The sequence below is a fragment of the Coregonus clupeaformis genome, chromosome 34, assembly GCF_020615455.1.
Source record: "Coregonus clupeaformis isolate EN_2021a chromosome 34, ASM2061545v1, whole genome shotgun sequence".
Lineage (NCBI taxonomy): Eukaryota > Metazoa > Chordata > Actinopteri > Salmoniformes > Salmonidae > Coregonus > Coregonus clupeaformis.
The window spans coordinates 25,403,275-25,429,951 of NC_059225.1; the positions used below are offsets into that span (position 1 = coordinate 25,403,275).

General features: G+C 44.0%; 1 protein-coding gene across 1 annotated transcript in view; it reads left to right on the plus strand.

Moving 5' to 3' along the window:
- Positions 1-3,647: 3,647 nt before the first annotated feature.
- The window catches only part of LOC121549971 (cadherin-12-like), a 188,974-nt gene continuing 165,944 nt past the window's right edge, over positions 3,648-26,677 (plus strand). Inside the window, exon 1 of the mRNA XM_041862002.2 lies at positions 3,648-3,986. The gene's annotated coding sequence lies outside the window, so the exon portion shown is untranslated. The remainder of the gene's footprint in view (positions 3,987-26,677) is intronic.

Genomic DNA, 26,677 nt, shown 5'->3' on the forward strand with positions numbered 1-26,677 from the left:
TTGAGAACGCAAACCATAATATTGAAGTGCCGGAAGTCGGTATGCTTTGTTTTTTTGGTTGTGGTGCATTGTCACAGAAACCTGTTGGTGGGACATTTGTTGCATACATTTTATATAATTATAAATCGTGGTCCTCTGTAGCTCAGCTGGTAGAGCACGGCGCTTGTAATGCCAAGGTAGTGGGTTCGATCCCCGGGACCAACCATACACAAAAATGTATGCACGCATTACTGTAAGTCGCTTTGGATAAAAGCGTCTGCTAAATGGCATATTATTATTATATCATATTATATCAAAATGTTAAATATCTGATTTCCCCCTAGCTGATCATTGTCTGCAGCCAGCTCTGACTGTAGTGTATTGAAACAAGCAGGGAGAGTGAGCTCATCTGTGATGGTTGGCGAACCCTCAACCTTCTGCCCTGTAGCCCTGCATGGCATCTACTGTGCCACAAAAGCATGCTGAAGTCGATATCCACATCTATGAACACAGAGTCACTAGAGTTATTGTTATTTGTGGTCATAAACATTATTTTGAGTTAATTATGTGAGGGGGAGGGTGTTCAATTTATTTTACAGTACAAGTGGAGAGTCATGTGAAAATATAGTTTTTTTTACTTTGGGGAGGGGGGTGCATTTCTTTTTATGACACCTTAATTAAATACATTTCAAAATACAAATATGTTTTAGTTTATTTTGATACATCGAGCTTTATGGTATTTAATTTTTACAAATGTAATTTTTGCCCGTCCCTGAATACAACCCATTTTGTCATCTTGTTCCAAGTGTACTTTCTATTCTGGAATTATCTATGCACATTTATTCAATTGGGTTCAAGCAACTAAAACAACTCCATGTAAATTAAGAAATTCAATTTGTTTGATAACTTCATATACTGTTTCCAAATGTATTGTTTACAGAAGACCTTCACATTTAGTAACCACAATATCATAACCAAGCAATGACTACCTGAACATGCACTAATGCAAGTATCATTGCAGCTGCAAATTGTGTCCAAATTTAGATTTGACAGAGAAATACAATATACTAGATGAACTAGAATAACATTCACTCTCACGGGTGGGCAAAAAGAACAACCTGATATCCACACCCTCAATAATTATTCTGATAAGCTGCTGCCACTACATTGCCCCCACCGCTATTCAATGTGCATGCACAGTAGGCGTTGAAACCAATTTAGAAGCTTTCATTCAATTAAACAAATCACATTGATCTGACAAATTTGTTATTTAATTTCAGACAAATTTGATAGAATAGGTTGATGAACCAAAACGTCGTTTTCGATCATTCCAATCAGTAAAAGCACTTCAGATGAACAACAGCGCCATCCCACTTTTTACAGTGTAGTGAAAAGGGTGCCATTTTGGACTCAACCCAGTGACTCTACTGGACCATTCTAACTGAAACGCCTCGCCGGCTGACGCCTCCTGACTCGGAGCATCCGTTCCACCTCTCTCTCGCTCAGTGAAGCATGTGCCAAGAGGATTAAAGATGGCGTCCTCTAGGGTCGCGACATGCCATCTGGACAGGAGTTGATTCGAGAGGGAGGGGTGATGGAGGGGAATAGTAATGAAAGCATCTCAACTGAGTGACTAATTAATGTTTGGTCTGTGCTGTTTATAATGTTGGGTGGTAGTGTTGTCAATCTGGAAGATGATTTATCTCAAAAAGAGGACTTTGAGTGACTGTTATTTTTACACATTCTACAAACAACAGTATTGAAAGGTGTAGTGGAGCATTGCATTTATGACCAAAAATGTTTAGTTTTTTTGGCACACAAATCATCGCCATTACTTCCCTAGTGACGTTTCAATTGTTCTACTCTACTGTGGGTGTTTTAATACTTTAACTGTAAGGCACTGAGACAGTGTTTTTGTCAATAAACAAGTCCACCATATAACTCACTTTTTTATGTCTTTCAACTTACTCTTGAAAGTTGTAATAGTAGAATTCACAAGGGGACATTTCAAAATTGGGTAGTGCATTATCAGCATTCCTCTTGTCATGTCAGTCATTGCATACCTTAGATAGCTATTTATAACTTCTCAGAAATGTTCCCCAATGCGGGATGTTCCCCAATGCTGGAAGAGGGGCCTTTGTGAAAAAGTTTGGGATCCCCTGCTCTAAGGTATGCAATGACTGACATGACAAGAGGAAAACGGATGAAGCACTAGCCAATTTCGAAATTGCACGTTATGCATTCTACCATTACAACTTTCAAGAGTAAGTTGAAAGCCGGACTGAGTTCCTTCCGACCCCTCAGTTTGGGAACCACTGGTGTAGGGGACACAAAGGTTGTTGAAGTTAGCCTCTGAATTTGAACTGCCTTGATGACCTTGTCATTGTTGTTGTTGTTTTGTATAATTGAGCTTGCTATTTTTTGGGTGCCATGCACCTTTGTTGTAATGCACTTTCCTTTAGTATTGTCATGTTAATATTTGCTATTTTATGTTATGCCTTACTCTGTCTGTTTCCTTGGGTATTTTGAAAGGCAAATAAAATGCATTATTATTAGTATTATTATTATAGTATTTTCAATCTCCAAATTCAGTTAGTCAGGCAGTTCATTCAGTGGATGTTCAAATGCAGTAAAAAACTGCTCATCCTCAAGACAATCCTACTGTGATGTGGATTAGACATGGTAAATGCTAATGCCTCAGTAACCTTTTCCCAAGAGTGATGTGTGTCATCTCCGTTTTTTTCTCATCACATTAAGATCTCATTTGAAAGGTTAAATCTCATGTTTCCTCTTCAATCTCCCAGAGGTGAAGGGGCGACAATGTCTGATGTTCCGCATCATGGCCAAGTGGCGTGGAGGAGTCCTCGGATGCATCCCAAATGGCATCCTAATCCCTATATTCTGCACTACTTTTAACCAGAGCCTACAGGGCTCTGATCAAAAGTTGTGTACTGTTTAGGGAATAGAGTGTCATATGGGATGCAGTTGAGGAGTCCACCTCCTTCAAGTGGAGGAAAACTAGCAATCCATTTAATCATGCAAGACATGGAAATATGAGAATGTAGGTCACATGTTAACGACAACTGACAGACTTCAGAGGGACCAGGAAGTTTGTTTTGATGTTTTCTTACAGTCTTTGGTTTACTGCAGGATATAGGAAAGGTAAAGGGCTTGTTATATTGTTTGTGTTCTGTGTGAGGGGTTATGAGGGCGTATTAGTGGAAGCCAGCTGATGTCCCTGACTCTAATAAGAGTTAAGCCCTAATGGTAAACCAACCCCCTCCCCTTTCGCTATCTCTGTCTCTCCCTCACAACACTAATACAGTACTCCCCCATTTCCGTGGCATCATCTGTGAACACATTAGCTTGGACGAGATACCATCCCCAAGTGGCACTACTGTCTTTCTGATTAGAATATCCCCCCAGTGACCACAGTGTACATCACTGGCTCTCTCACTGCATGAGGGAGGGCTCTCCAGCTCCCTATAATCTGCTTGATGAAGATCCCAGTGCTCCGGGGACCTGACAGGGGGCTGCCTCACACCAATCACGGCTGCCCCAGCTCCCAGCGTGCATGCAAGCCCTTCGCCACTGAGCCAGTCAGCGAACTAGCCGGTGCTTACAAACCCTCTCTCTCATTATCTCGCTCTCTTCCACTCGCTCTCTCACACACTCATACAAGCTTGCTCTCTCACTCCCCTCTCTCGCTCTCACACGTCATTTTAAAACCACAGGGAGACTCATTGTGGCTCCTACATTCTCTCTCTCTCACTCTATTGTGTTGTACTTCTAACGGCACAAGCTCCGGCATCAGCTCTATGCACAGAGAAGGATAATGAAAGAAATGCACCAAAGAGAGAGGTAGGGGTAAATGAGAAAATAGAGAATTAATGAGAGGAGGAAAAAAGGAGAAGAGAGGAGAAGCTTGTCTTGTTTTCTTCACAGGGAAAAGAAGCTTGGATTAAGCTGACTTTGAAACTGTCTGCTGTAATTGTGATCCATTCATGGTAAGTGAGGCTGTTTATTTACGTCTTAGTTGGGCTGTGTTTTGTTGTTGTTTTTCAAAATGTAGGATATGCTGATCTTTAGTATATTCCCCCTCCAAGTCAATAATGAACAAACTGAGTTACAGTGCCAGCCACACATGGACATTTCTATCACTGCAGCTGCCCCAAATGGCTTTCCAAGCCTCCTAGATGCCAATGATTTTAAATATTTTTTATATTTTGACTTGTCAATAAAGTCTGTTTCATTAATAATTTGTTAGATGTTATCCACACCACATGTGATTAGGAAGTGCACACAGAGGGAGCAGAACCAGCGGGTGTCCATCAAACAGTTTTCGCAAAAAGAGTTTGAGAGAGACATGAGGCTTGTGTTGTGTTCTGTTCTGTTCGGATTACAGTCAGTCCTTTTGAAGAATGTCTCTCATGCATGACTGTATGGTCTTCATGGTCTTTAGGTCAAAGCGAGCCTATCAATTTGTTCATAGATGACACAGTAGGTGTCAGTGAATGCAGATTGGAAAACACATGCTTCAAAACACCCCTCACTGGGACTGTATGCTGACCCTGTTTATAAGTCATAGTGAGTGATTTCTGTTCATTTGCATTTAAAAGGCAATATTGCTTTTCAACTCGGCATTGGAAAGTGTTCAAACATTGGATATCAAACCAAAACCTGTCAAGTAGTTTGGGCAACATCAAGGAGCTGATTTCAACACTGCCTTCAGGGAAACCAAAAAGTAAAAGCCACAATATGTTCATTGCATGTGGTTCAGCTTCACAACACTGTTTAACATTCTTGTAATGTGATGAAAATAACACATTGCATCATTGGATTTTCTAAAATAGTTTTAGTAAGGTATTCTCTTTATGGAACATGATTTCACATGTGAAATCATGTGAAACCATGTGTTTTTGGAACACTTCACATGTGATGATATTTCACATGAAGTTTTACATGTGGATGTTCATGTGATCACATAACATGTAGATTCAGATTTTCACATGTGAATATTTTTCACTTGGTATTTCACAGGCAAACAAAAATGTGTCGTTGGGATACAGACACAAACAGCATTTTTTAAATACTGTGTTTCAAATTACATATTTGGCACACATGATTACATTGTGTATGTTTATTGATATAGTAATTATTATTCAACATGTCCTCATCGGTGATTTTAACTCACAGCCTCTTGGTTCACAACATTCCGATCTTCCTGCTACGCCATCATGTCTGTGTCAAGAACTGATTTCACCTGTATTCCTACACTTTGGACTTCAGTAAAGTAAATCTCAGCTTTGTTAAAAATACACTCAATTGAGGAGTGATTGAGGAGTAGCATTTAAACTGAATAATAGGCCCTACCAACATTAGACAACTATACAGAAAACCCCTCAAATTGCTGAAATAAGTAAATAAAATAAATGTGAGAACAGTCAGATTTAACCGATAACTAAAATAGCAGTGCAGATGCAAGTCTTTTGCTAAGTGCAGAGATGTAAATTATTATAGGTAATGAATGTGTAGCAAAATGTTACAGACTTTGCGGTGCAGAAGAAAGATTAGCGTACCCCAAATCCAGAGGTTGTAAATTCAAATCCCAGGTGTGGTCATATTGAACAGTCAGTACTAAGTGATCATGTCAAATGTAGTCATATTGTCATTAATTAAATATCTGTACACTATTTTAGCTGAACAACGTACCACTTACTTTAAAACCCTCCATATCATTTAATTCCCTTACAGAAAAACACGTGAAAATTGCAGTTTCACATGGCTTTTTTTCACGTTGAGCAGAAATGTTCACATGTAAATAAAGAGACACATGAGGTCAGTTGTTCACATGCATTATATTTAGAGTTCACATGTTAACACCACCATTTCACATGTGAGGAGAATAACATGTTTTCATCTCACATGTTAATTGCAGATTTAGATGTGATATTTGCAGTTTAACATAAACTCTCACATGTGGAATTGCATTTTCACTTGTGAAAAACTTTGTTGAAATGTTGCATCCCCATGTTATCACTTTAACTTCACAGAAGATAACGTGTGATCATATGCAATCACATAAGATCACATGTGATCACTTGTTAAACATGTTATTACATGTGAAATTCATGTGTTTTTTCTGTAAGGGATCATAGACTTTAGTTCCAATCCCTTCGATAGTACAAATAACTGTAAACATATATGCAAAGGTAACAGTAAATATTAGGGTGTGAGTGCTTTTCATATGCAGTTTTTTATCAAAACACAAGACAGCCTGCTTTGGAATCTCACATTGCAGGTATGACTTTATATACTGCAAAATGTAGAATACAGCTTTGTAGTGAATTTCCGTGAATAAATAGCCCATGTTTACATACATTTCTGAATTACCTTACTGGATTAGAAGATTTCTTGTGGTATCCAAGGGGATTAGTACCAACAACCTGAGAGAATATTAAAAAAGCAACACATATGATATCCTGCATGTGGAATATGCGATCACAGATGCACCCTGTTATTTAGATAAGCTGTGAAAGAAGATATGAGTACAACCTATTAAAGATCTACACTGCTAAACCGCACATACCTTTTGGGTTTACATGTGGGGAGACAAATTTAATGTGCATGTAGAGAGTAATGTGCCTCAGTGATCCATTGCTGTGGAGTATTTTGTTTGTAGAAAATCCAATGCATTCATAATGTATTGCATACTGGATTTGACAGGATATATATTTGAGGGAGAATTGAAAGCAGTGAGCAAGCATTTTATTCAGTGGCTGTTATAGTATATCTACTCTGCTGAAAGGTTTTTATTTTTTAAGACATTATTTGGTAACATAATGGTACCATTTTAACTAAACCCAACAGGTATACTCATATATGAATATAGGTAAGTATTTGCCAATTGGAATGCTGTACTTTAACAAATGCAAATGCTGTGTGTATTCTCAGTCCTTTCATCTCCATCTTCTGTGATGGAATTCCAAAGGAGAATAGAATGTATATATGACAGCGATGACATGGGACACTTCATGAGTTTCCTGCATCTCGTCTGACATCACATTTATGCACAGGCATACTCCCCAACCTATACCTTCCGATTACATGTAAAACCCACACTTGCCTACACTGCTCTGCACTACTTTCTCAGAGCAGATCTAATGTCACACTCTTCATAGACATATACATAACTGTATTTGATGGGTTATTGGGTTGTGTTGCAAATGGCACCCTATTTCATACATAGTGCAATACTTTTGACAAGTGCCCATAGGGTAAGATCTTTGGGTCCTGGTCAAAACAAGTGCACTATGTAGGGAGTATGCTGCCATTTGGGACACAACCCTTGTCTTATCACCATTCAGCTGTTAGCACCTGCTTTAGAATAATCCAATAATTCTCCAAGGAGTCCACTATTACATAGAACGTGAGATGGCCCTCTTGTTCAGTATCTATGAAGGGTGTACAGGAGAGAGGATGAGCATTCAAAACATGCACCCACACTGGGATATCATAACTACATGAATTATGTGATGAAGGAGGGAGACATATAATGCATGAATGTACACTGGCGATAGTGATACTACCTGTCTACAGTACATGTCCTGTCTGTTACATTGCTTAGCACTTCTGGAACTGACTCCTGTCAATAGCATTTAGCTAGCCTTGATGGGCCTGATGGAGTGCCCTACTAATTGTGTTAATTTTGACAAATCCCATTTTGTACAGGTCTGGTAGATTAACAAAAGTAGAGTCAGGTGACATTATCTATTAGATTTGTTAACTGTATCTGTTCTGTAAACCTCATAGCTATCCAAGTGCATTTGGGTAATCCACTACACTTACTGTTGCATGACAGGCATGTATCTCCCACAACAAGACAGCAGCTAATACACTCAGCCGAGTTGTGACATCCCCTACGAACCCTCTAATGGAGTTTATGAGTCGCAAATGGAACCATATTTCCTAAAAAGTATAATAATTTTGACCAGAACCATATGGGCCCTGGTCAAAGGTAGTGCTCTCAAAAAAGGAATAGGGTGCCATTTGGGACGCATCCTGTGTCAACCGCTCCTCATGGTTCTACCCACTCTTGCTGCGCTCCATGTAATTTTAATGGCAAGATTGAGTGGCTCCACAAAAAGAGCACATCCTTCCGCAAAGCCCTCACTGTCACTATATGAAATCATCTCCAGCACTGTTTGACCAGGGGAAAGAGAAGGGCCTGCATCACAAATGGCACACTGTTCCCTTTATACAGTGGCTTGCGAAAGTATTCACCCCCCTTGGCATTTTTACTATTTTGTTGCCTTACAACCTGGAATTTCAATTGATTTTTTGGGGGGGGTTTGTATCATTTGATTTACACAACATGCCTACCACTTTGAAGATGCACTTTTTTTTTTTTGTGTGAAACAAACAAGAAATAAGACAAAAAACACTGAAAACTTGAGCATGCATAACTATTCACCCCCCCCAAAAAAAAATGTCAATACTTTGTAGAGCCACCTTTTGCAGCAATTACAGCTGCAAGTCTATTGGGGTATGTCTCTATATACTTGGCACATCTAGCCACTGGGATTTTGGGTCTGGGCTTTGACTAAGCCATTCCAAGACATTTAAATGTTTCCCCTTAAACCACTCGAGTGTTGATTTAGCAGTATGCTTAGGGTCATTGTCCTGCTGGAAGGTGAACTTTCGTCCCAGTCTCAAATCTCTGCAAAACTGAAACAGGTTTCCCTCAAGAATTTTCCTGTATTTAGCGCCATCCATCATTCCTTCATATTCTGACCAGTTTCCCAGTCCCTGCCGATGAAAAACATCCCCACAGCATGATGCCACCACCATGCTTCACTGTGGGGATGGTGTTCTCGGGGTGATGAGAGGGGTTGGGTCTGCGCCAGACATAGCGTTTTCCTTGATGGCCAAAACAAAATAGGAAAAATGCCAAGGGGGATGAATACTTTTGCAAGGCACTGTAGTGCATTACTTTAGGGCTCTGGTCAAAAGTAGTGCACTATATAGGGAATAGGGTGCTATTTGGCATGCAATCAGAAAAAGGAGAGTGTTTATGGATATGTGTCCTGTTCCCATTATCATAAGCAGGGCAGAGACGACCAGTCATTCGGATATGCCACCTATCACCCCATTCTGCCTAATGTGTCGGTCAAGAGCCTTCGGCTTAAATGGGATCAATACTTGAGATTGTTTGGAGTCTCTAGACCAGAGCTCTCCAACCCTGTTCCTGGAGCGCTACCCTCCAGTTGTAACTCACCTCATTCAGCTTATCAATCAGCTAAATATTAGAATCAGGTGCGCTAGATTAGGGTTGGAGAGAGAACCTATGGGACGGTAGCTCTCCAAGAACACTGTTGGAGAGCCTTGCTCTAGACAGTGACCACTGTGTTTCTCCTTTATACTTTGAATACTCTGTAGTTCTTCTTTGAGGAGGAGCACTATACCTTTAAGTAGCCATAATGTACATAACCTCAGTGTGCTGTGGTTTATTTTAAAAGATGAACTCTCCACTATTTGAAATATGTTGTTTGTGTAAACAATTAGGATGCAAATCAACTGAACCAGTTGATTCTCTCATAGCAGGTCTGTCTAGCTTCAAGGCCACCCTCAGATTAGGATAATTTATTTTGCCTGTTTGTTTTATATCTATTGTGTATGATGTCAAGCATAGAACACAGGCGAAAAGGCCATGTCTTGGCTTGGGAGAGACCCTGGCTCCTGTGTCCCAAATGGCACTCTATTCCCTACATAGTGCACTTATTTTGACCCTGCTGACCTTTAAGACATGTCTCAGAAAATCAACAGCAGGATTCCTAAACATCTCAAATTAAGGTCCTGCCGTGATGGATGAGCCTCTGTCTACAGGAGCTTTTGCTCCTCGTTTCCTCCTGACTGATGGCCATTCCAACTCTGCTGCAATTATTGAAATAGATTTGTCTCCATTACTTTGTCAAGTTTCTGGAGGTGGTATATTCTGCCGTGTGCAGGAACACCTCTTTAGAAAGGAGGAAAGGAAAACCTCCCCTAATATTTTCCAAATCATTTTGGAAACCACTCATCATTTCAATCAGATTACATTAGGTTAAAAATAAATTGTAACGTTACAGATTTGTGATCCCCTGGGAGTGTAGCTAAATAATATGACAGAAGTAAAGACAACATGTTGCATAGGTGTCTGTCTGTTTACCATAGTGCAATGTAAGCTGTAAGAGTGTGGTGCAGCGAGCTGGATGGCGAGCTAGCGGGCCCAGCAGAAATGGCCAAACCTAGTCCTCGGAGGACCCGGCTGGCCAGGAGATGTGCCGACTCTGCAGGACAGAGATTATTATGTGGCCATATCAGAGTACAGCCACCACAGACGCCTCCCTCCCGCACCGCCACCGCTTGGTGCTGGCACAGGGGACAGAGGCAAAGCGAGAGAGAAAGGCATGGCTTTCCCTTTCACACAAAATGTGATTGACGTTGCACCCCTGTTCAACCTGATCTTTTATATTCTGTCCTATGGCATTTTATTTCATTTCATTCCATTCTGTTCTGTTCATTTTGTTCCAATCAAAACTGTTTCTGGGCGAAACCTTTGTGGCAGTTTAGAACTATCAGCTCCTTGAATGTGTACAGTGAAATAGAGACAGAAACCGACCCATTGTCATTCAGTCAAATTCATATTTGTCTTCTTCAAACGTTTTTTACTGGTGAATTATTAATAATAATATAAAGAATTATATTAAAGCATTAGCTAGTTGCCTTCCATTTCTGTTTTTGAATACCACAGCATTATATCTTAAAAATAGCAGTCACAGCAGTGAAAAGCCTGAGGCTTTTGTGCCTTTGAATACATTTTGTTCCATGCCTGTGAAAAATTCACCACAGAATCCTTGTCAACGGTCGACAGGAGTAGTAGCCATGAATTCACTAGAGGCCATCCATAAGCAAAGCCATGATAAAGAGTGTTGCATTACAACAATGTGTTGTAGTTTTATGGTATGTATCTGTGTCTGTGGTGTAATTTATCTTCTAGTCCAACTGCACAAGTAAATGGTTTGACAGGAAGGCAGGCGGGCGGGCGGGAGGACGGACGGACTGTTGGAGGGTTGGAGGAAAAACCCCACTGTGTGATGATGTGTGGGTCTGGTTGGAGTTCATAACCTTAAACATAACCTCCTTAGCTCCCATTGGCAACACTGCAAAGATTTTCTGTCACACAGGTGAATTACTGTTAGTTTACTGACCCTAGAGGTAGAGGGAGATTGCAATTATTTCCAGAGAAGGAAGGTAGCTAGCTAGGGGCCCTTTCAGGTTACTAGTGGCATACCTTACCTCTGCTGGACGATAGAGCTGGAGATGTGAGGCAAAGTAGATATGGGGGAATAGGAATACCCCATTCCTGGTGAATTCACAAAATCTTCACAAAAGGCAATTAGCATACCCTTTTAAAGATGATGTCTTTGAGTGTGAGATCAGTATCATTTATACAAACAGTACTAGTCAAACGTTTGGACACACCTACTCATTCAAGGGGTTCTCTTTATTTTTACTATTTTCTACATTGTAGAATAATAGTGAAGACATCAAAACTATGAAATAACACATATGGAATCATGTAGTAACCCAAAAAGTGTTAAACAAATCAAGATATGTTATATTTGAGATTCTTCAAAGTAACCACCCTTTGCCTTGATGACAGTTTTGCACACTCTTGAGATTCTCTCAACCAGCTTCATGAGGTAGTCACCTGGAATGCATTTAAATTAAAATCTGTGCCTTGTTAAAATATAATTTGTGGAATTCCTTTCCTTCTTAATGCATTTGAGCCAATCAGTTGTGTTGTGACAAGGTAGGGGTGGTATACAGAAGATAGCCCTATTTGGTAAAAGACCAAGTCCATATTATGGCAAGAACAGCTCAAATAAGCAAAGAGAAATGACAGTCCATCATTACTTTAAGACATGAAGGTCAGTCAATCTGGAAAAGTGCAGTCGCAAAAATCATCAAGCGCTATGATGAAACTGGCTCTCATGAGGACCACCACAGGAAAGGAAGACCCAGAGTTACCTCTGCTGCAGAGGATATGTTCATTAGAATTAACTGCACCTCAGATTGCAGCCCAAATAAATGCTTCACAGAGTTCAAGTAACAGACACATCAACATCTCAACATCAACTGTTCAGAGGAGACTGTGTGAATCAGGCCTTCATGGTCGAATTGCTGCAAAAAACCACTACTAAAGGACACCAATAAGAAGAAGAGACCTGCTTGGGCCAAGAAACATAAGCAATGGACATTAGACCGGGGGACATTCTTCCTTTCGTTTGGAGTCAAAATGTGAGATTTTTGGTTACAACCGCAGTGTCTTTGTGAGACGCGAGGTGGGTGAACGGATGATCTCTGCATGTGTAGTTCCCACCGTAAAGCATGGAGGAGGAGGTGTTATGGTGTGGGGGTGCTTTGCTGGTGACACTGTCTGTGATTTATTTAGAATTCCATGCACACTTAACCAGCATGGGTACCACAGCATTCTGCGGCGATACGCCATACCATCTGGTTTGGGTTTAGTGGGACTATCATTTGTTTTTCTACAGGACAATGACCCAACACACCTCCAGGCTGTGTAAGGGCTATTTTACCAAGAAGCAAATCAAATCAAATCAAATCAAATTTTATTGGTCACATGCGCCGAATACAACAGGTGCAGACATTACAGTGAAATGCTTACTTACAGCCCTTAACCAACAGTGCATTTATTTTAAACAAAAAAAGTAAGAATAAAACAACAACAAAAAAGTGTTGAGAAAAAAAAGAGCAGAAGTAAAATAAAGTGACAGTAGGGAGGCTATATATACAGTAAAATAAAGTGACAGTAGGGAGGCTATATATACAGGGGGGTACCGTTGCATAGTCAATGTGCGGGGGCACCGGCTAGTTGAGGTAGTTGAGGTAATATGTACATGTGGGTAGAGTTAAAGTGACTATACATAAATACTTAACAGAGTAGCAGCAGCGTAAAAAGGATGGGGTGGGGGGGCAGTGCAAATATTCCGGGTAGCCATGATTAGCTGTTCAGGAGTCTTATGGCTTGGGGGTAGAAGCTGTTGAGAAGTCTTTTGGACCTAGACTTGGCACTCCGGTACCGCTTGCCGTGCGGTAGCAGAGAGAACAGTCTATGACTAGGGTGGCTGGAGTCTTTGACAATTTTGAGGGCCTTCCTCTGACACCGCCTGGTATAGAGGTCCTGGATGGCAGGGAGCTTTGCCCCAGTGATGTACTGGGCCGTACGCACTACCCTCTGTAGTGCCTTGCGGTCAGAGGCCAAGCAGTTGCCATACCAGGCGGTGATGCAACCAGTCAGGATGCTCTCGATGGTGCAGCTGTAGAATTTTCTGAGGATCTGAGGACCCATGCCAAATATTTTTAGTCTCCTGAGGGGGAATAGGCTTTGTCGTGCCCTCTTCACGACTGTCTTGGTGTGTTTGGACCATGATAGTTCGTTGGTGATGTGGACACCAAGGAACTTGAAGCTCTCAACCTGTTCCACTACAGCCCCGTCGATGAGAATGGGGGCGTGCTCAGTCCTCTTTTTTTTCCTGTAGTCCACAATCATCTCCTTTGTCTTGGTCACGTTGAGGGAGAGGTTGTTGTCCTGGCACCACACGGCCAGATCTCTGACCTCCTCCCTATAGGCTGTCTCATCGTTGTCGGTGATCAGGCCTACCACTGTTGTGTCGTCGGCAAACTTAATGATGGTGTTGGAGTCGTGCCTGGCCATGCAGTCATGGGTGAACAGAGAGTACAGGAGGGGACTGAGCACGCACCCCTGAGGGGCCCCCGTGTTGAGGATCAGTGTGGCAGATGTGTTGTTACCTACCCTTACCACCTGGGGGCGGCCCGTCAGGAAGTCCAGGATCCAGTTGCAGAGGGAGGTGTTTAGTCCCAGGATCCTTAGCTTAGTGATGAGCTTAGAGGGCACTATGGTGTTGAATGCTGAGCTGTAGTCAATGAATAGCATTCTCACGTAGGTGTTCCTCTTGTCCAGGTGGGAAAGGGCAGTGTGGAGTGCGATAGAGATTGCATCATCTGTGGATCTGTTGGGGCGGTATGCAAAATGGAGTGGGTCTAGGGTTTCTGGGATTATGCTGTTGATGTGAGCCATGACCAGTCTTTCAAAGCACTTCATGGCTACAGACGTCAGTGCTATGGGTCGGTAGTCATTTAGGCAGGTTATCTTAGAGTTCTTGGGCATGGGGACTATGGTGGTCTGCTTGAAACATGTTGGTATTACAGACTCAGTCAGGGACATGTTGAAAATGTCAGTGAAGACACTTGCCAGTTGGTCAGCACATGCTCGGAGTACACGTCCTGGTAATCCATCTGGCCCTGCGGCCTTGTGAATGTTGACCTGCTTAAAAGTCTTACTCACATCGGCTACGGAGAGCGTGATCACATAGTCGTCCGGAGCAGCTGGTGCTCTCATGCATGCTTCAGTGTTGCTTGCCTCGAAGCGAGCATAGAAGTGGTTTAGCTCGTCTGGTAGGCTTGTGTCACTGGGCAGCTCGCGGCTGTGCTTCCCTTTGTAGTCTGTAATAGTTTTCAAGCCCTGCCACATCCGACGAGCGTCAGAGCCAGTGTAGTATGATTCAATCTTAGACCTGTATTGACTCTTTGCCTGTTTGATGGTTCATCGGAGGTCATAGCGGGATTTCTTATAAGCGTCCGGGTTAGAGTCCCGTTCCTTGAAAGCGGCAGCTCTACCCTTTAGCTCAGTGCGGATGTTTCCTGTAATCCATGGCTTCTGGTTGGGGTATGTACGTACGGTCACTGTGGGGCGACATCATCGATGCACTTATTGATGAAGCCAGTGACTGATGTGGTGTACTCCTCAATGCTGTCTGAAGAATCCCCGGAACATGTTCCAGTCTGTGCTAGCAAAACAGTCCTGTAGCTTAGCATCTGCGTCATCTGACCACTTTTTTATTAACCGAATCACTGGTGCTTCCTGCTTCAGTTTTTGCTTATAAGCAGGAATCAGGAGGATAGAGTTATGGTCAGATTTGCCAAATGGAGGGCGAGGGAGAGCTTTGTATGCGTCTCTGTGTGTGGAGTAAAGGTGGTCTAGAGTTTTTTCCCCTCTGGTTGCACATTTAACATGCTGGTAGAAATTAGGTAGAACGGATTTAAGTTTCCCTGCATTAAAGTCCCCGGCTACTAGGAGCGCTGCATCTGGATGAGCGTTTTCCTGTTGATTAATGGCCTTGTACAACTCATTCAGTGCAATCTTAACGCCAGCATTGGTTTGTGGTGGTAAATAGACAGCTATGAAAAATATAGATGAAAACTCTCTTGGTAAATAGTGTCGTCTACAGCTTATCATAAGATACTCTACCTCAGGCGAGCAAAACCTCGAGACTTCCTTAGTATTTGATTTTGTGCACCAGCTGTTGTTTACAAATATACACAGACCGCCGCCCCTTGTCTTACCAGAGTCAGACGTTCTGTCCTGCCGATGTAGCGTATAGCCTGCTAGCTGAATGTTGTCATTGTTGTCGTTCAGCCACGACTCCGTGAAACATAAGATATTACAGTTTTTAATGTCCCGTTGGTAGGATAACCGTAATCTTAAATCGTCAATTTTATTCTCAAAAGATTGAACGTTGGCTAATAGGATTGATGGGAGATGCAGTTTACTCGCACGCCGTCGGATCCTTACAAGGCACCCGGATCTGCGTCCACGATATCTCCGTCTCTTCCTCACGCGAATGACGGGGATCTGGGCCTTGTTGGGTGTCTGTAGAATATCCTTCGCGAACGCCTCGTTGAAGAAAAAGTCTTCGTCCAATGCGAGGTGAGTAATCGCTGTCCTGATATCCAGAAGCTCTCTTTGGTTATAAGAGACGATGGCAGAAACATTATGTACAAAATAAATTACAAATAACGCGGAAAAACACACATAATAGTACAATTGGTTAGAGGGCTGTAAAACGGCAGCCATCTTCTTCCGGCGCTGTTCGCAGAGTGAAGGAGTGCTGCATCAGCTGACCTGGCCTCCACAATCCCCCGATCTCAACCCAATTGAAATGGTTTGGGATGAGTCGGACGGCAGAGTGAAGGAAAAACAGCCAACAATGCTTAGCATATGTGGGAACTCCTTCAAGACTGTTGGAAAAGCATTCCGGGTGAAGCTGGTTGAGAGAATGCCAAGAGTGTGCAAATTTGTCATCAAGACAAAGGGTGGCTATTTGAAGAATCTCAAATATAAAATATATTTTGTTTTGGTTAACATTTTTTTGGTTACTACTAGAGTCCATATGTGTTTTGTCATAGTGTTTATGTCTTCACTATTATTATACAATGTAGAAAATAGCAAAAATAAAGAAAAACCCTTGAATGAGAAGGTGTGTGTGATGAGTGTGATTAGAAGGAGTCAGGCGCAGGAGGGTAAATCACCGAAAACAGAGTTTATTCCATCGTACACAGTTGCGCTGGACAAACCCGGACCCTAATGGTCAACTATCAAGTGCTCTGATGGGGAGTGGAATGGATTGGGGAACCAATGAAATGCGTAGACGCCGTGAGAATGCCCTGTCCATAAAGTTCCCAGCTGCGTCTGAATCGACTAGCGCCTTACACTGGGGAACTACCATGTGATCGGGAAAGTAGATGGGTAGGGTACAGTACGCAGCAGAGAGCTCTGAACGATTGTGGGTGTTCGATACCTGGGGTGATGTGAGAGTGCCCTGCCTGCCGCCTGCCGCCTTGTTCCACCTGGACCCCGCTGCAAGAGTCCGAACCTCCAAAGTGAAGTCCTGTGCGGTCCTCGTCCCCTGCCTCAGGTGGACCAGCCGCTCACCTGCCTCTCGACCTTCGGGCGGGTGATCGAAGACAGTCCGAAAGAGGCGAGCGAACTCCCGAAATTCTCCAACGTTGGCCCACTCCAGGGCTTTCCCAGAGAGACAGGAAACGAGGACGGACACCTTCTCCCACTCCTATGGGGCCGGCTTGATGCTGGAGAAGTAGAGCTCCAGTTGGAGGAGGAATCCTTGGCAGAGCGCCGCCGTCCCGTCGAATTCCCGTGGTCGGGATATCTGGATCCCTCCGGGAGCTGGGGTGTGGGTGGCTGGATCCGATTGGCCAGCTGGTCTCGACAGATCGGGTCTTCTTCTCTCCAGGCGTTGGACAACCTGAAGAACCCAATCCATTGCTTCCCCCAAGCCGGCCAGCATCGTGGAATGCTCATGGACCCGTGCCACGATTCCAGACATGGGCTCCTCTGTGATGAGTGTGATTAGAAGGAGTCAGGCGCAGGAGGGTAAAATCACTGAATACAGAGTTTATTCCGTCGTACAAAGTTGCGCTGGATAGCGACAACAAAATACAGGCACAGGGGAACAATCTACCCCGGCAATAAAAGGTACGGGTAGCTCCAACAAAATACAGGCACAGGGGAATAATCTACCCCGGTAATACAAGGTACGTGTAGCTCCACCGAGCTACACTCAACTCACATAAAAAAATCACCCACAAGGACAAGGGGGCAGAGGGAACACTTATACACGGACTAATGAGGGAATATGAACCAGGTGTGTGTAATTGACAAGGCAAGACAAATGGAATGATGATATATGGAGCGGCAGTGGCTAGTAAGCCGGTGACGACGAACACCGAAGCCTGCCCGAACAAGGAGAGGAGGCAGCCTCGGCGGAAGTTGTGACAGTGTGTCCAAACTTTCGACTGGTACTGTATATTAATTATCTTCTGGTGTTTGGATGCAACTGTACACTTCAAACGTTATTGAAACACTTTGTGTATGTGGAATTCATGATTCATTCCAAGAGAGAATAATACATGGGTGTCTGTAATTACTAAACTGTATAATGTATCTCTCTCTCTGCCTTTCAATAGGCATGATTGTGAATTTAGCCTATGTACTACCATGAAGCTCAAGAGAGAATTATCAAAACCTTTGAGTACCCTCTGCAACAAAAACACAATTTGAAGAATTGATTTGCTTTTATCATGGTTCTGCTGAGATTTTCAGCAGAGTATATCCTGCAAAATATAAAGGTATACACTATTACTTTGATCAGAGAAATATGAATTAATCTTTGACCGTTTATATGGGGAAATCCTCTTAGCCAAGAAGATAGGCGGCTATCTAATGGATAAAACATTTGTGCTTTAGCACAATTTTGTGTCAGCCATATGTGAGAACTCTCACAATATTTATCTCAGTCTGTCTGTTTTTATCCAATCCTTGCTTTTACTCCTACGCATTTAACATATTATCCCCTACCGGATGTCACATAGAATTTTGAGTTATATTCATCCATGCCAAAACTAATCTTCGTTTCATTAGAGAGAAACCTGTTCCTTTAAATGCTACCATCTCCCAGTAAGGCAATGGACATCACATCCCTGTGAAACACCTAATGAAAATAATCTACATCTGACCTTTTACATTTCACAGTTGAACTTTTCTGTAATCATATTATAGTATATTTTGCATTTTTGTATAAATATTTTTGTATAAATACAAAATCACATAAAGGAATTTGGGGAATGCTTTCTTAGATTTTTTGTTTGTTTATTCCTCATATCAATTTGGCATTATAACACTGATATATCTATTCACAACAACTAACGGCTCCTTAAAATAGTGGAACATGGACTTGGATATAAATACTTTGTATTTTGATCAGTATCAAGCTGGTCATTGGACTGTGGATTCCTTCTGGTTTGGCTGGCAAGCAACTCAGCATTTCTGAGTTTTGACATTGGATTCAGAGCATCTCGTCTTCCTGATTACCTCACTCCACCCCCCCCCCCCCCCCCCCCCCCATAATGCTTATCTTGACATGGCGGAAATTACATCATAACTTTAAAGTGTAGGATAGAAGAAGAAGCAGCTGTCCTGAGCCAACAAAAACACTAACAGGAGTACTTGGTTTGATATGACAGGAGGATAATGCAGGCCAGGAGATATGCAGGACACTTATATAGCAGCTAAGAAGTAAATGTCAACCCCACTCATTTCCATGATAATAATAATACAATAATTTGGTGGGTGTTTATATTTGTCCTATTTGACACATGCACAAGTGTGTATTAATAACCCTTTACACTCGTGAGAATTGGGATTTATGGATAGGGCTAAATTGAAATGTTTTTTACAGAAGAAATATGAAATGCATCTGCATAAGCATGATAGCAATTGAAAGGGAACAGTTTGGAGATTATGGTGGAAATGATTAGACCAAAGTTGAGGACACAACAGTTCACCTGATACAAGACTGAATCCAAACATTACACTGTTGATTTCATGTCCATTTACTGTACTTGTTGCCACATTTGTTGATAACGAAATCTGAAAATACTCTGGATACATTCAGTAGGATGATACGAATATTCCTGGAAAATGTGGGGTAGGTGCAACATAAGACAAAAAAATGAAAGGGTTTGAGTGAGAGGACTAACTGGTGTATCTGTAGCGCTGTAGCTCAGCTGGTAGAGCACGGCGCTTGTAACGCCAGAGTAGAGGGTTCGATCCCCGGGACCACCCATACACAAAAATGTATGCACGTATGACTGTAAGTCGCTTTGGATAAAAGCGTCTGCTAAATGGCATATTATTACTATTCCAAGTGGCCACACACCCCTCCAAAGTATGCACAGTTCTTAAGTAATTTCAATTCACTTTTAGGACTCAAAGAAGAGTCTTCAACTATAAGGTGCTTTTTCTTTTTGCTCTCCTAATTGTGTCGTTGAGGAACTACTGCAAGCACACTTGTAGATGTTTTGTTTGGAACACAACCCTGCATTCCCACAATCACACAATTACTGTTGTTGTTTATGTAATCCAAAAACGGCCCATTATAAATCTCAATCTGGGTCAGATGGGCATAATTTCAAAGCTTGTTCTATTGCCAACATGACTAGCTAATATATAAAATACGATCTAACAGGGTTTCACAAGGCAATTCAGAGAAACAGATCGTAATTTTGGTGCGCATTGAAAGGAGTCATGAGTGCATTCAGGTTTGTGTTCTGCTGCAAATGTTTCTTCACAACAGCCAAACATAGGCTCATTCTTTTCAGAACAATCCAGGATATGATGCCATGTCATCTTGTAAGTGTACATCAAACATAGTGATCAAACAAATTGTACACTGTATATGACCTGAGCTTTATGATATAGAAATGTGAAGTGCACAGTTGGACTCACGGGTACTTGGCGTGATGGGGGCAACTTCTTTTCGCCTGCAGTGCTCAAGTTCAGAACGAATTTCAGTGAAATCTCATACAGCACTGTGAAGTGCAGAGCCCTGACGTCATTTACAGCATCTTACTGTACAGCCATTGTGTTCCAATTTAGGCGCTTATCAGTATACGGAACGAGTGTAAATGTATTTTTTCCATATGCCACTCTCCCTGAAACATCCTCAGAGAATGGGGTCACAGCCAGGGCAACCCTGGAGAAGTTAGGGTAAAGTGCCTTGCTCAAGGGCATATCGACATATTTTTCAACTTGCCAGCTTGAGGATTCAAACTAGCAACCTTTCAGTTGCTGGCCAAGGCTCTACTGCTAGGCTACCTAACTGCACCGAAATCCATACTCTGCTTTTTTTTGTACTTCCAGACTGTGCATCAGTTTCCCGAACCAGAAAAATCCCAAAGCAAACATATAGTATTTACAGTGAGGAAAAAAAGTATTTGATCCCATGCTGAATTTGTACGTTTGCCCACTGACAAAGACATGATCAGTCTATAATTTTATTAAAATGCAAATCAATTTATAAAATTTTGACATGAGTTTTTCTGGATTTTTTGGTTGTTATTCTGTCTCTCACTGTTCAAATAAACCTACCATTAAAATTATAGACTGATAATTTCCTTGTCAGTGGGCAAACGTACAAAATCAGCAGGGGATCAAATACTTTTTTCCCTCACTGTATTCTTAAATCACTTTCTTCCTCTAAGAATGTAAGATAAGCAAGTCCTACACTATCATTTTTGTCTGCTGAAATATGGCCTAATCAATATTCCACAAATCTAGTGCTATAATACTGTATATCCACAGTTCAACAATTCAATTATGTTATTGATGTTCATCCACCCTCATAAAGAGATATATTTACAAATACAAACTCAAATTTGAATCAATGTTCGACAACATAGACTTGCAACGCATGTGGCAAGGACTACAAGGTCTCACAGACTACAAAGGCATATCCAGCTTTGTGGTACCCACTGAAACCTCTCTTTCCGACGGGCTTAACATATTCTATGCTCGCTTCGAGGCAAACAATGCCGAGCTGTCCAGGAAGGCTCTCGCTGCTCATGACGACCAAGTGCTTTCGCTCTCCGAAGCTGACGTGAGGAAAACTCCCAAAAGAGTGAATACTCACAAAGCTGCAGGCCCAGATGGCTTCCTTGGCTACGTCCTCAGAGTGTGGCGGGTGTCTTCTCTGACAGCTTCAACCTGTCCCTTTCCCAGGCTGTAGTCCCCACTTGCTTAAAGGAGACTGCCATCGTCCCAGTGCCCAAGAAAACCAAGGTGAAATGCCCAAATGACTATCGCCCCGTCGCACTCACCCCTGTTATCATGAAGTGCTTTGAAAGGCTGGTCTTGGCCCACATCAAGGCCTACTCCAATTTGCCTACCGCTCCAACAGATCCACAGAAGATGCCATATGCATCGCTATTCACACGGCCCTAAAACATCTGGACTAGGGTTGAATGACGGGAACCAGGTTAAAGAGATTTACAGAGAATTACCGCCCAAAACCACTCCCTTTTCCTGGGAAAACAACTGCGAGAAACCGGTAAATTATAATAAATGATTTATATGAACAGCATAACTTGAAATGGAACTGTTAATTTATATGCGATGTCTAAATGTGGGGGTAGTGCGTACGGCCCAGCACATCACTGGGGCCAAGTTTCCTGCCATCCAGGACCTCTATACCAGGCGGTGTCAGAGGAAGGCCCTTAAAATTGTCAAAGACTCCAGCCACCCTAGTCATAGACTGTTTTCTCTGCTACCGCACGGCAAGCGGTACTGGAGCGCCAATTCTAGGTCCAAAAGGCTTCTCAACAGCTTCTACCACCAAGCCATAAGACTCCTGAACAGCTAATCATGGCTACCCGGACTATTTGCACCCCCACCCCATCGTTTTACGCTGCTGCTACTCTGTTAATTATTTATGCATACTCACTTTAACTCTACCCACATGTACATATTACCTCAACTGGCCGGTGCCCCCACACATTGACTCTGCACCGGTACCCCCCTGTATATAGCCTCCCTACTGTTATTTTATTTTACTTCTGCTCTTTTTTTCTCAACACTTTTTTGTTGTTGTTTTATTTTACTTTTTTTTTATGAAATAAATGCATTGTTGGTTAAGGGCTGTAAGTTTACATTTCAAGTTATTGTCTACACCTGTTGTATTCGGCGCATGTGGCAAATACAATTTGAATTGATTTGATTTGAAATGCAATGCAATGCAGTATTAGCCTCATATTTAGCAAATTAATGATGGGTTATACATAATAAGCTTCTAACTTATAGCCTCTTTCTCCTTCGCAATATGCACCTACCTGTGCTCTGCTGGCCTCTCTCTGTCAAGAAGGCTCCTTAGCTCCATGCAGAAAAAGCTAGACTAGAATAACTTGCTAGACATTATTTTTTTAGCATTTCTTATACCAATAGACTATTCGAAGAGAGACGCAAGCTCTTGTTTGCTGAATGTTAAATACAGCAGCCAATAGAACTCACAGGAAGTTTGAAAGAAGAGCGAAAACGCAATGGCAGTAGGCTTGTAACGATCCCGGCAGTCTGAGTCGGGTCCTGTCTGGTGACTAGTTTTTCCTGTTCGTGATCTCCAGTTTCCCGAGGGTTCGGGAACGCTCCGGGGAGCTCTCTTGTTTTCCGCACCTGCATCCCATCAGCAATCTGCACACCTGGTCCTGATCATCACCCTTCTTAGGCTCTGGCCAAACATCCAGTTCCTGCCGGATCGTTAGCCATGAACAGTATGTTTGTCAGCGTATCAGCCTTGAGTTCTAGCGTTAGTTTTTGTTGTTTTGCACCTTGTTGAATTGCTGTGTACTCACCTCCGTTTTGTTCTGTCTGCAGTCTCTCACCCGGAACCTTCACCCAACCTCTGCCTGATGGTCGGCGGCTGCCGAGCCATGTCTGGACCTACCACTGCACCCTCAACAACCCATCCACGCCACCCGCTCTGTCCCTGGATTATTCAGCCTCACTCGGGAGTCAATTAATAAACACTCACCTTTTCCTCTAAGTACCTTGTCCTGGTCTGCTTCTGGGTTCTGGCGTAGTATACCGTGACAGAACGATCCGGCCAGTAATGAACCCAGCGGACCTGGACTCTGTTCGCCATGCCATTACCCATCAGGAGAAGATGTTGGGCCATCATAGCACGGTACTACAGGAGATCGCGTTGTCAGTTCGGAACCTTTCTACCGGTCTGACGGAGGTCCAGAACCAACGCAAGTTTCCGGTGGAGGATCCACTACCGGTTTCCCCCATCTCGCCTGCCGCTTCGGGAGCTGTGTCCTTCCGTGAGCCCGAGGTTCCGACGCCGGATAGATATGAGGGGGAGCTGGGAAGATGCCGTTCCTTCCTTATGCAGTGTGGATTAGTGTTCGATCTACAGCCCTACTCTTATGCCACAGACAAGGCTAGGATAGCCTTTGTGATTGCGTTGCTGCGTGGTCGAGCGCTGGAGTGGGCTTCAGCCGTTTGGGAACGACAAGACCCCTGCATGGCTTCATACCAGGGGTTCACGGCCGAGATGAGGAAGCTCTTCGACCATTCCGTCCGAGGGAGGGACGCAGCTAGGCGCCTGTTTTCGCTTCACCAAGGAACTCGCAGCGTGGCCGACTTCGTGATCGAGTTCAAGACGTTGGCTGTGGAGAGTGGGTGGAACGAGGAGTCTCTGCAAGCGGCCTTTTACCAGGGTCTGTCGGAGCAGCTCAAGGATGAGTTGATCTCCTATCCGGAGCCTAGTGACCTGGACAGCTTGGTAGCCTTGTCTATTCGGGTGGATAATCGAGTCCGAGAGCGAAGGAGGGAGAAGCAATGGGGTCCGTCCAATCGATCAGCTTCTCAGTTCCCAGTCGGGTCGGGTGGTGGACCAGAACACGTCGATCATTCTCCTCCACAATGGATTAGTGGAGAGGTCCTCTCTCCCGATTCTGAACCCATGCAAGTGGGGCGGCACGGGTTAACCAAGGAGGAGCGTCAACATAGACGTCAGACCAACTGCTGCCTCTACTGTGGTAGCTCGGGACATTACATCTCCACCTGTTCCCGGCGGTCGTCAAACTGCCCGGCTCGCTAAAGTTGGGAGGACTTTTAGCGAGCCAGTTTCAACCTCTCAGTACCTCTGTCAGACCCCGTTTCCCGGCTACCCTTGTGAACAGGAATCAGAGCTTAGCGCTTAACGCTTTTATCGATTCAGGTGCCGATGGAAGCTTTCTTGATGCCGAGTTGGTGGAACAGCTGGGGCTTTCCAAGGAGCAATTGCCGGAAGCCATTGAAGCGACCACTCTGAACGGCAGTAGTCTGGCACGTATCACGATGAGGACTGAACCGGTTAAGATGCGGTTGTCGGGGAATCATTCTGAGATGATTTCATTCTTCATTCTGCCGTCTTCCCATGTTCCTCTGGTCCTTGGATACCCCTGGCTGAAGGAACACAATCCCACGTTCGATTGGGTGACGGGCAAGGTAACGAGTTGGAGCCTTGATTGTCATGCTAACTGTCTCAAGACTGCCTGCCCCCCATTCGGTTCCCAGTCAGGTGATTGAGGCTAAACCCCCAGATTTGTCCCTGGTTCCCGAGACATATCACGATTTGGGGGAAGTTTTCAGTAAGCAGAAGGCTCTGTCACTCCCTCCCCACCGACCATATGATTGTGCCATCAACCTGGTCCCTGGAGCTGTCTACCCCAAGGGAAGGTTATACAGTATCTCCCGACCTGAACGTGAGGCGTTGGAGACCTACATCAAGGAGTCCCTAGCTGCTGGTCTCGTTCGCCCTCGTCATCGCCCCTGGGGGCAGGATTCTTCTTTGTGGGTAAGAAGGATGGCTCTCTTCGACCGTGTATTGATTATCGGGGGGTTGAATGACATCACGATCAAGAACAAGTATCCCCTGCCCTTGATGAGTTCTGCCTTCGACTCCTTACAGGGTGCTACGGTGTTCACCAAGCTAGACCTACGCAATGCGTATCACCTGGTCCGGATCAGAGAGGGGGACGAGTGGTTGACGGGTTTCAATACACCGATGGGTCACTTCGAGTATCAGGTGATGCCGTTTGGACTGACCAATGCTCCAGCGGTATTCCAGAGTATGGTGAACGACGTCCTGAGAGATATGATCGGTCTCTTTGTGTTTGTTTACCTGGATGACATTCTGATCTTCTCGAAGGAACCTTCCGACCACGTCCAGCATGTCCGGCAGGTGCTGCAGCGATTGTTGGAGAATCGCCTGTTCGTGAAGGCCGAGAAGTGCGAGTTTCACGCCCACACGACATCCTTTCTCGGGTACATCATCTCCAGGGGAGAGATTAGGATGGACCAGGAGAAGGTTAGAGCGGTTCTGGAATGGGTCCAGCCCGGTACGAGATTGCAGCTCCAGAGATTTTTGGGGTTTGCGAATTTCTACCGCAGATTCATCCGGGATTACAGCCGTGTGGCCGCTCCGTTAACTGCCTTGACTTCCAGTATCAGGACCTTCAAGTGGAATCCGGAGGCGGATCGAGCGTTTCTGGATTTGAAGAGGCGATTCACCAACGCACCGATTCTCTCTCAACCGGACACGGCCCGTCAGTTCGTCGTTGAAGTGGACGCGTCTGATGTGGGAGTTGGCGCCATCCTGTCGCAGCGATGCTCCACGGACAGTAAACTCCATCCCTGCGCCTACTACTCTCGTCGCCTTTCGCCTGCGGAGAGGAATTACGATGTGGGTAACCGGGAGCTTCTCGCGGTGAAACTTGCCTTGGAGGAGTGGCGCCACTGGTTGGAGGGGCGGAGCAACCGTTTATTGTCTGGACTGACCACAATAATCTTGCTTACGTGCAATCGGCTAAACGTCTCAACTCCCGTCAGGCCAGGTGGGCGTTGTTTTTCGGACGATTCAAGTTTGCCCTGACGTTCCGACCTGGATCTAAGAACGGCAAGGCGGACGCCTTGTCCCCGGATGTTCTCCAAGACGGAGGAGAGTGGGTCCAAGACCGAGACAATCCTCCCCCGGAACTGCGTCGTGGGAGCAGTTATGTGGAAGATTGAGGAGGAGGTGCTGGCGGCCCTTCGGACTCAGCCCGGTCCCGGTAACGGTCCACCCGGTCGGTTGTTTGTGCCTGAGTCGGTTCGTCCTGCTGTCCTCAAATGGTCCCACGCCAGCAAGATGGCTTGTCACCCTGGCGTGGCTCGGACAATGGCGTTTCTTCGCAGACGCTTTTTGGTGGCCTGCCATGGCCGAGGATACTCGGGGTTTTGTTGCTGCCTGTCCAGTGTGTGCGCAGAATAAGAGTACCAATCGGCCCAGCTCTGGACTACTTCACCCCCTTCCTATTCCCCGGCGACCATGGTCGCATCTGGCCCTGGACTTCGTCACTGGGTTGCCCGCTTCTGAGGGGAACACGGTCGTTCTGA